The sequence below is a fragment of the Podarcis muralis genome, chromosome 11 (assembly GCF_964188315.1).
Source record: "Podarcis muralis chromosome 11, rPodMur119.hap1.1, whole genome shotgun sequence".
In the NCBI taxonomy this organism is placed as follows: Eukaryota; Metazoa; Chordata; class Lepidosauria; order Squamata; family Lacertidae; genus Podarcis; species Podarcis muralis.
In genome coordinates, this window is record NC_135665.1 from 47,991,821 (window position 1) to 48,003,598 (window position 11,778).

Here is an 11,778-nt window from a genome sequence, read left to right on the forward strand (position 1 = left end):
TTGAACAGTTCAGCAAAGGCAACGCAGCCAGCTTAATCTTCTGCGTGCTGACTTGGAAAGGCAGCTTGCAAGAGAATCAAGCGGCAATACTTCCCTACCCTGGTCTGTACTGTCTCATACTGCAGACACAAGTTTGTTTTTATTTCAGTACCGTTCTGTGAAAAGGTTTCCGCATACAAACACTAAGTTGAACCTTTCCCGCTGGCAGGCTAGTTTCGCACATAATCGGAGGTTTTTAATGTCATTGCAATGCCTCCCTCCCCGATCCTGTGAAATACTCAAACATGCCATCCTCCCCCTGCAGGGTGAAGTGGTATAGTCCAAGGAAAGTGTTGCTGCTTGATTCTCCTCCTGCAAGTATAAGCAGGACTTAGAATTACTGTACAGAATTGTGGGGTTGGAAGGGACCATGAGGATCATCTAATCCAGCACTCTGCAATGCAGGAATCTTTTGCCCAACGTGGGACTCGAACCCAAAGCCTTGGGATTAAGAGTCTCATGCTCTACCGACTGAGCTGTCACAGAATTAGCTTGTCTTGATTCGGCTGGACTTCTAAGGAAGTGCAGATAGGACTGCAGCCTTACAGTCACCATATAGAATTGGGGGCATTTAGCAATGGCCTCCTGTTTTTAAGTATTAAATATGGAAATAGGGGTGGTTATATTCAGCGCAAGTCCTACTCTGAGTAGACCTATTGAAGTTAACAGACATGGCTGATGGAGGTTCTTTAATTTGTGTGTCCAGGTAGACAGCTGACTACTCTAGGTGCTTCATTATTATTATTACTGTCATTGTTGTTTAGTCATTTAGTCGTGTCCGACTCTTCGTGACCCCATGGACCAGAGCACGCCAGGCACCTCTGTCCTCCACTACCTCCCACAGTTTGGTCAAACTCATGCTGGTAACCTCGAAAACACTATCCAACCATCTCGTCCTCTGTTGCCCCCTTCTCCTTGTGCCCTCCATCTTTCCCAGCATCAGTGTCTTCTCCAGGGAGTCTTCTCTTCTCATGAGGTGGCCAAAGTACTGGAGCCTCAGCTGCAAACATAAGAGGAGCCTGCTGGATAAGGCACATCTATTTTCACAGTGCAGAAAGTCTTATAAGCAGGACCCAAACACAAAAGCACATTCCCCTTCTGCAATTTCCAGAAACGGGACTCTTTATTTTTACAAGGAATACCGTGCTACATTATAGGTCTTTGCTGCCTTCAGCACCCTCTCTTAATAGGGCATGATCCAGCCACAGATAAGCACTTTTGATTGATTGATTGTCCTGTTGATTTCAATAGAAGAGTTAGGCATGCGCTTAAAATCTTTCCCCCTGAAATAAACGGGGCTTAAAGTTGCTGAGCTTTGGGTGTGCGCAGACTCCACTCACCCCAAGCTTCGCACTGCAAAAGCTGAACCTGAGACTTTGAGGGCAAAGGCCGCAGCATATACCCTGCATGCGAAAGGCCAGTTCTCAGCATCTCCTGTTGAAAGGACTGAGGTGCACAGGATGTGAACACCCTCGGGGCCAAACTAGAAGCTCTTGCTCTGGGGCCAGCACAGGTTCAAATTCAGGAAAAGGGATTTGGACTAAGGCTGCATACACACCACATGTTCAAAACATATTTTCTCACACACAGAAGGAATCCTGGGAACTGTAGTTTGTTAAGGATGCTGAGACTGGTAGCTCTGTGGGCAGTAAACTACAGCCCCCAAGGATTCTTTGGGAGGGTAGATGTGCTTTAAATGTATGGTCTCTATGCAACCTAAATTAGGTGTGGCTAGCCCTTCCCTGTTCTCGAAGCTACCAACATGAGTTTGACCAAACTGCGGGAGGCAGTGGAAGACAGGAGTGCCTGGCATGCTCTGGTCCATGGGGTCACGAAGAGTCAGACACGACTAAATGACTAAACAACAAGCAGCCCTTTCTTGACCCAAGGATCATGTTCATCTTCGACCAACCCTCTGGGGCCTACATGTCGGTGGGTGTGGACAACACACACACACACACATACAAACATACAGGACCTACAATTCTCCCTTGTGCAGATCTTTTTGTTTTATTTCTTTATTAATATTTTAGTAAGAAAATTCCAGTTATAGAAAATAAAGTGCAAGTAAAACACGAGAGAAAAAAGATACAGCATAGTGCAATAAATAGAATCAGTTACACTATCATATGTTATTATATAGATCTAGAAGTACCATTGTCCAACTCTGATAAGTGAGAAGGGGGACATTTGCATCCCCATTCCTGCAGAGAGAGTGCAAGAGAGACCTTAAACCTAACAGAGATCTGGTGGCGATGGAAAACCATGAATGAAGAATTCTGATCAGGTGCAAAGTAGTTTTGTTTTTTTAAATGCAGCTGGTGATGGAGTGCCACACAGCTATTAAAAGCACAGGTATCTTGACAGATACCAACAGATGGCAATTTTGGCTGTAGTTACATTTTACAGCCATGTAATTTGCATAGCTGATGAAGGGAGTGTCCCTTAGAAAGAACACTCCTGATTATTATTTATTTCAAATGTCCCACTGCATTTGAAGCAAGCTCCGGGGCTGAGGCATAGTTCAAATTACGCCTGATCCACGTGCAGTTTCGAGGGCTAGGCTTGAGCGGATTACCTTTGAAAACAAAGCAGATATTTAGGGAAGGGGTGGGAATGGCAGTCATGTAATTCCTCCAGGGCAGGTATATTTCTGGCCAGCTCACTGGTTTGGCACAGTTTATACATCAAGAGTGAAGCTACCTGATGCAGCCACATGTTCCCTATCTGTGTACAGTGGTACCTTGGGTTAAGAACTTAATTCATTCTGGAGGTCCGTTCTTAACCTGAAATTGTTCTTAACCTGAGGTACCACTTTAGCTAATGGGGCCTCCCACTGCTGCTGCACCGCCGCCGTGCAATTTCTGTTCTCATCCTGAACCAAAGTTCTTAACCTGAGGTACTATTTCTGGGTTAGCGGGGTCTGTAACCTGAAGCATCTATAACCCGAGGTACCACTGTATGTGGTCTGAACCTCCCACCCCTGACTTGAGTTTTCTGGAATTCGGTTTCCCGGCAATTTTTTTCTTTCCTTTAATGAGTTTCACTTCACCAATAAGCTTTATTTAAATAGGACGTCGTCCCGGATACGATGTAAAATGCTGCTGAATCCGTAAAAATAAACAATGGCCCCAAAGTGGAAACAGTATATGAAAAAGATCTCAGTACTGTTGCGCTGCAACCCATTAAATTATTAAACACGTAATAATGTGAGCACATAAATATATTATCGTTCTTATATTGTTCCCAGCAATGCATAAGGCTGCGCTGCGTCCCATAGCTTTCCTGAGAAGTTTTGGCTTGGCCATAGCCTGCCCTGTGCCCAATAAGTCTCAATAGCCCTGCTCACACATTAGGTTGCTGACATGCTGATAGCTGCCTGCCTTGTTCATAGCTCCGCCTGTTAGCTTGCAATTCTATGCTCAGTGGCAGAGCATCTTTGCACCCAGGCCGCATCCCTTGCATTTCCAGGAAAGCTGCTAAGCGAAAATGAGTCATTGGTTTGTCTCATTATAAGACATCTCCATGTGTTCCTATGGTTGAATTCAGTGGCATTTACTTCTGAGTGAGGGACGCGGGTGGCGCTGTGGGTTAAACCACAGAGCCTAGGGCTTGCTGATCACAAGGTCGGCGGTTCGAATCCCTGCGACGGGGTGAGCTCCCATTGCTTGGTCCCTGCTCCTGCCAACCTAGCAGTTCGAAAGCACGTCAAAGTGCACGTAGATAAATAGGTACCGCTCCAGCGGGAAGGTAAACGGCGTTTCCGTGCGCTGCTCTGGTTCGCCAGAAGCGGCTTAGTCATGCTGGCCACATGACCCAGAAGCTGTACGCCGGCTCCCTCGGCCTATAGAGCAAGATAAGCACTGCAACCCCAGAGTCGGTCACGACTGGACCTAATGGTCAGGGGTCCCTTTACCTTACTTCTGAGTGAACATGCATATGAGGATCAGGCTGCAAGGCCCTACATTGCACCAGTTCCCCTTCTACTGGGGTCCAGGTAGTGTGCTTTTGCAGCGTTGAATAAAACAAATGTCATAGGGCGATGCTGGAATAAGTCCCATTTCCCTTAGGGGGAATGTGTGCTGCTAAAGGTGTGTACAGGTAGCGATGACATGCCTTGAAATTAGCTAACGAGGAGGTGGAGAGGATGCCACTTCTGCGGGTGCCATAAAAGGGAAAGACGGGCATGTGGAAACCGAGGTTGCTCAACGTTTCCCAAGAGCCAAAAAAGTGATCTCAGCTTTCTAAGATTGCCAAGAAGAGAAGTGGCAGAACTCCTGGCAAAAATACTCAAAGCCCCAAGCAGTCGACTTTGGTGGTTTCTGTTGCTGAGATGAGATCAGCTTCCCACTGCAGAGTGAGCATCTGCACTCAATGATCCCCTTCATTTGGCAGAGTCTCAAGAATATTTTAATTATTGTAAAGTGTTGCTAAACATGAGGAGGGTGGATGTGCATGGCAGAAAAGAATTGAGACTTGTTTGAGTGTGAACATCACTTATTGCACTCCTGAGGAGTAAAGGACTCCTGGATGGTTAAATCAAGTCAAAGGTGACTATGGGATATGGCCCTCATCTCACTTTTCAGGCTGAGGGAGCCGGTGCTTGTCCACAGATGGCTTTCCGGGTCCTGTGGCCAGTATGACTAAACCGCTTCTGGCACAACGGGACACCATGATGGAAGCCAGAGCGCTGCAGCGGTACCTATTTATCTACTTGCACTGGTGTGCTTTCGAACTGCTAGGTTGGCAGGAGCTGGGACAGAGCAACGGGAGCTTACCTTGTCACACGGATTCGAACCGCTGACCTTCCGCTTGGCAAGCTCAAGAGGCTCAGTGGTTTAGACCACTGTCCCCACACTCATTGCAGCTTTACAACACCAGACCCTTGGGATGAAAAGATTGCATTGAGTGTAGAACGCTGGTGGTGGCTCAAACTTACCCACATTTCTAAGGTGATTTGCAGCCCAATCCTGTGCATATTTGCTTGGATGGAACAAAGCCCCACTGTGGTAATTCCCATGTATGTTTGCATAGCAGGGCTTCAACCTTATGCACACATAGCTGGGTGTCAGCCCTATTGACCGTAATTGGGTGTTTACCTTAAGGCCAGAGATGGGGAACTAGAAGTCCTCCAGATGTCATTGGACTCCAGATCCATTAGCCACATCCAGCATGGCCAATAGTTAGGGATGATGTGAGTTGTAGTACAATAGTGTCAAAAAGGCCACAGACTCCATCCCTGCTATAGTTAATGGAATTCCTGGTTGTAACCTGCAGAACAGTTAACATAGAATCATAGAATTGTTGTTATTATTGGTCTTTATTGGCATAAGGAGAGACATCACCTTGCCAACAAAGGTCCGTATAGTTAAAGCTATGGTTTTCCCAGTAGTGATGTATGGAAGTGAGAGCTGGACCATAAAGAAGGTTCATCGCCAAAGAATTGATGCTTTTGAATTATGGTCTGGAGGAGACTCTTGAGAGTCCCATGGACTGCAAGAAGATCAAACCTCTCCATTCTGAAGGAAACCAGCCCTGAGTGCTCACTGGAAGGACAGATCCTGAAGCTGAGGCTCCAATACTTTGGCCACCTCATGAGGAGAGAAGACTCCCTGGAAAAGACCCTGATGTTGGGAAAGATGGAGGGCACAAGGAGAAGGGGACGACAGAGGACGAGATGGTTGGATAGTGTTCTCGAAGCTACCAGCATGAGTTTGACCAAACTGCAGGAGGCAGTAGAAGACAGAAGTGCCTGGCGTGCTCTGGTCCATGGGGTCACGAAAAGTCGGACACGACTAAACGACTAAACAACAACAACATTGGCATAAGGAATCATAGAATTGTAGAGTTGGAAGTCAATGCAGAAATCATTGCTGTAGCCCAGAAAGCAGGGCCTGTTCCTGAAAGATAATCGGGGATCTACCCCACCTATACCTGGAACTTGAGGTCTACCAGGAGGAGCCCAGCTCCCTCTCAAACACTCAAACATCTCCCACAGGGACAGATGAGACAGCAAGGCAGGCAGGAGCTAGCTGCACATGCGGCTACTCTAGAGGAGGGGGAAGCGCATGGAAGCACATGCCTATATCAGAGTTTTCCTGCACAGCGAAGAAGCTAGTTGCGGCGGTAATGACTCGTCAGCTAGACTCAGAAGAACTATTTACAGGATTTATTAAAAAGGAAAAAATAAAACCAGCAGAGTTTCTGCATACAAAACAAAGCAAAATAAACCCTCTCTTTCTCTCTCTCAAAACCATACACAGCACTTCTACTCCTAACACACCTCACATCAAACTGAGCTAGCAATCCCTTGATAACAGAGCAGAGTGCTGGTCGTTAACCAATCAGAGTAAGTAGTTTCTAGGTCAAGCAGACCTGGGCTTTCTGCCAAGAGTAAATTGACACCAGCCTGAGTTAATTGTGCGAAGCTAGAATCTGCAAGTTTCCCACGAGAACCAATTAACAGAAACTGAACATCCCCTCACAGATTCTGCTGAACAATTAACATCAAATACACCTATGTAGGAGATCATTTTTCCAGCAAACCTAAACCCTTGCACATTCGCTTGTTCTTTATCTTTGCCAATGGTTTAGTTAACACATCTGCTACATTTTCTTCACTTGATACATAAGTACAGGTGATTACATTGTCTTGTACACAGCAACGTACATTTTGGTATTTTACAGAGATATGTTTGGAACGCGATTTGAAACCCTCTGTTTTACTTAAGGTTATACAAGCTTGATTATCAATGTAAACTTGTACTGGTTCTCCACAATTTACATTTAAATCTGTTAACAAATGCTTGAAATAAATCACCTCGTTGCACAATTCACTCAATGCAGCGTACTCTGATTCCGTTGATGACACACTTACAACGTCTTGCTTACGTGACCGCCAGCTGATTAAAGCTCCACCGACCATTATGACTAGTCCTGTGACAGATTTTCTATCCGGCAAATTTCCCCAGTCACTATCACAGTAGCAGCTCAACATTTCATCCTCTGAAGAATTTAATTGTAACATATAGCCAATTGTCTGTTTGAGATACCTCAGAACTTGTTTTACCCCTTTCCAGGCATTTAGTGTGGGTTTTGAGACCAATCTACTTAATATGCCTACTGCATAACTAATATCAGGTCTGGACCACTGTGCTAGATACAATAAACTTCCAATTACAGAGTGATATACATCAGGATGTTCAAATTCAGGACTCTCATCTATATGAAGTGTTTTTATGAAACCTGGATCCATAGGCACTGCTGCCCCTTTGCAATCCTGCATCCTGTATGTAGTCAGTAGTTGTTTAACTTTGTTCTGCTGACTCATTAGGCAGCTGCCATCTTGGGCCCAGCATACTTCCAACCCTAGATATGTCCTAACCGGGCCTAGGTCTTTCACTTTGAACTTACTGGACAATTGCTTGGCAAACCTTTTAGTTTGTTTATCTGTTTTGCAGGCATACAAAACATCATCTACATAAATCAGACAAAACTCTTGATCACTGCCTGTACCACGTACATAAACACAATTGTCAGCTGTACTCTGCTTGAAACCAAATGACACTAAGGCCTCATGGATACATTTGTTCCAAGATCTTGCAGCCTGTTTGAGACCATATAGAGCTTTGTTTAATTTTAACACTCTATTGGAACCTGTCTCATAACCAGGCGGTTCGGCTAGATACAGATCTTCTGATATTGATGCATGTAAATATGCAGTCTGGATATCAAAATGGTTTAACAGGAGTTTTCTCTTTGCTCCAAGAGTTAAAATCAGCCTTACACTGTCCCCCTTGGCAGTAGGGGAAAAAGTCTCGTCATAATCTTTTCCAGGCCTCTGAGAGTATCCTTGTGCCACTAAACGAGCTTTGTATTTGTACTCTCCTGTCACCAGAGGTTTAAGTTTGTACACCCACCTGCAGCCTACAATCTTTGCCCCCTCAGGCGCTGCTGCTGGTGTAAAAACCTTGTGCTCATTCAGAGAGGACATCTCTTCCTCCATTGCCTGTTTCCAGAGCTCTGCCTCCTCTTTTGGTAACTTTAACACCTCCTGAAAACTCTTGGGTTCTGCAATTACACTAAACACATTTGCAGTATCTGGGGAAAAACGCACCGGAGGCACTCCTTTGTTTTGTCTTTTAGATCTTCTGGGAGAAAATTTTTCTTCTGACCCACTTTCCTCCTCAGAACTACGACCTCTCTTTTGTTGCTTAGCAACTGGTCTTTGGCTAACTCCACTTTCTTGAGAGCTCTTATCTGAACTTTCCTCCCCCTCAGACTCTGATTCTCTGTGTCTACCTTCAGAGTCATGGAGCTCCTGGGAAGGTTCAAACCAAACCTCAGTATTGGCATGTAGTCTCTCCCAGCCACTATGTTCACAAAAACTGGCATTCCTGGAGATCACAATGCCATTTGTCCCTTCAGCAAAGCGGAAACCTTTTCCCAGCTCCTGGTAACCCACAAACACTAACTGTTTGGTCTTAGGATCTCCCTTCTTCCTCATTTGTTTTGGAATTAATACCCAGGCTTTTGATCCAAACACATGCAAATGGTCAATTTTGGGTTTTTTCTGAAACAATTTAAAGTACGGAGTTGTACCTATTGTTTGATGAAAGAGCCTGTTTTGGAGATAACACGCGGTGAGCATGCTCTCCCCCCAATAAGACATGGGCAAATCAGCATCATCAAGCATGGCAAACATCATATCTTGTAAAGATCTGTTTTTTCGCTCTGCAACGCCATTCTCCTCTGGGGAAAAAATGTTCGTTTTTCTATGCCCAATGCCACGCTTCTGTAACCAATCTCTAAAGGCATTTGACATAAATTCGCCACCTCTGTCCGTCTGAATCCTTTTAAGTTTAATGGACAGAAATCTTTCCACAGATGCCACCCAGCCTTTAAACTTAGTGAACACGTCACCCTTATTCTTCATGGGAAAAACCCAGGAGTAACGCGTGGCGTCATCCACAATTGTTAGTGAAAAGCGCGATCCACCCCTACTTACAGCAAATGGACCAATTACGTCCATGTGAACCAGCTGTAGCGGTGCCTCACTAACTCTGTCGCTTCTGGGGTAAGAGACTCTGTGGGTTTTAACCTTTTTACAAACATTACAATCAAGGTACTTGTTACAACTCTTTAAATTACCCCCATCAGCCAATTCAGACATTTTTAGTACACTTTTCCAGCAAGCATGCCCCATTTTCCTATGCAATAAGTGCACACAGTTGTCATGTATAGCTTTGTTATTCACTGCAGGCTGAGATTTACTGACTACTGCTGCAACTTGAGATCCTGCTTTAAGCCAAAACAAGCCTCCCTCTGACTTAGCAGTGCCTAAAATCTCACCAGCCTTCTTAATAATGCAACTGTCTCCTTCAAAATACACTTTAAACCCAGCTTTTAGCAAACAATCTACAGACATCAGATTGCTCCTTAATGACGGCACACAAAGTACATTTTGCAGGCATTCACGAAGACAAGGAACAAAAACTGCACCCCCCGAAATCACTTCGGAAGTACTTCCGTCTGCTAGAGCCACCTGGCTGCGCTGTGCTGAGTTCTTGGAAACAAACAATTCATCTGAATTTACGATGTGGCGAGACGCTCCCGAATCGACCACCCAGACCGCTTGTTTCTCATCAGCAATCTTGACCTCGCCGGTCACCAGCTGAGCCGACTGTTTTTGTTTGAAGAATTTCTTTTTACGCTGCTGCTGCTGCTGATCTCGTCTCTGCTCCTGCACCGGCAACTGAGACTTGACCAACTCCGGACATTGTCGTTTTAGATGCGCTGAAGACCCACATCGGAAACAACGCCTAACAGCAAACGCTGACTCCTCACCGGTACGCTGCTTTTGCTTCACCTCTGGCACGGCATGAGAACTCCTTCCAAACCGCCCACCTGTAGAAACCTCTGCAGCCAACGACCTTTCTTGCCTCTTCTGCCATTCTTCAATCAAACGCCCAGTAACGTAACTGACTGATAAATCATGCTCCTGCATGCCTTCTAGAGACAAAACTAAATTATCCCAGCTTTCCGGGAGAGAACTCAAAATAATAGCCACCTTCTCCTGCTGGTCTAACGCACAGTCTCTTTCCTGTAGCGCAGTAAACTTTAACTGTAAACTGTGTAGGTGTTCCTGCATTGTAACCCCAGGCTGTAACATTGCCTTGTACAATGCCTTGCGAATGAACAGCTTGGAAACCGCTGTCTCACACACATGGAGTTCTTTAAGTGCTTGCCACGCACCTCTAGCTGTCTTGATTCCCCTCACATACGGCAACTGGGAATCTTCCAGCCCCAAGACAATTGTGGCCCTTGCTCTTTGGTCTTTGTCGAGGTCTTCATCATCAGGCTTCGCAGGAAACTTACTCACCACTTGCCAGAGATGATCCCTCTGCAGCACTGCCTGCATGCGTTCCGACCACAGCAAGTAATTGGAGTCATTCAGACGCTCAAAAGCCATCTGAACTGGTTGTGAGGCCATCTTGAGAGCGATGTCCCTGGAACCCGGAACCAGCTACTCACGACCACCGAGAGAGAAAACAGGAACCACAGCACCCAGCACTCACACGCTGCAGCTGTTGTCCTTGTGTCCACTGCGTCACCAGCTCACTACAGTCAGGAACCAGCCAGAGTCCATCTGCTGCACCAGCAGGAACAACAACTTCTGGAACTACTGGAACCAACGCCGTTGATGCTGACACCACCGCAACTCAGGCTGGCAGCACAATGCCCATAACCTCATGGAACTTTGAAGTGTCAGGCATAGCCCTATTGGCTTTAGCCCAAACGTAGCAGAGTTTTCCTGCACAGCGAAGAAGCTAGTTGCGGCGGTAATGACTCGTCAGCTAGACTCAGAAGAACTATTTACAGGATTTATTAAAAAGGAAAAAATAAAACCAGCAGAGTTTCTGCATACAAAACAAAGCAAAATAAACCCTCTCTTTCTCTCTCTCAAAACCATACACAGCACTTCTACTCCTAACACACCTCACATCAAACTGAGCTAGTAATCCCTTGATAACAGAGCAGAGTGCTGGTCGTTAACCAATCAGAGTAAGTAGTTTCTAGGTCAAGCAGACCTGGGCTTTCTGCCAAGAGTAAATTGACACCAGCCTGAGTTAATTGTGCGAAGCTAGAATCTGCAAGTTTCCCACGAGAACCAATTAACAGAAACTGAACATGTCTGACAACCGAGAAGAGGTGGAACCTGCACCTCCTATATAAAATTCCAGTCTGAGCTTTTTGTTTATTGAAATGTCAGCTTTCTTTCCAAACTCCAGCATTCCTGAGCTGGGGAAGTGGACAAAGCTGTGGATCAAAGGATTGATTTTTATTGTCTGAGCTGCTTTGCAGCAGCATTGGCTGTCCATTATTACAAGAACATACAGGCATTGGGGAGGAAACTTACTGTTAATTGTTGCGGAATCTTACTGGGGGGGAAATATATATCGTTTTGACTGTGGTTCCAATTTTCATGAAGAAAAATCGTTGTTCCTTAGTTGTCCATTTACCTGTGTTCTTCTGGTGCTCACAAGAAACATCATGAATCATAGCCAGAAGGCACATCACAGGTTATTGAGTCCAATCCCTGCCTCAAGGCATGCTACCTAACCATCATTTCCTGACCAGGCGACTGTCCAGCCGCTATTTGAATGCATTCATGGAAAGAAGAAATAGCTTCTGACAAATAGACTAGTACTATTATTTGCTTTGTCTACACCCTAGAAG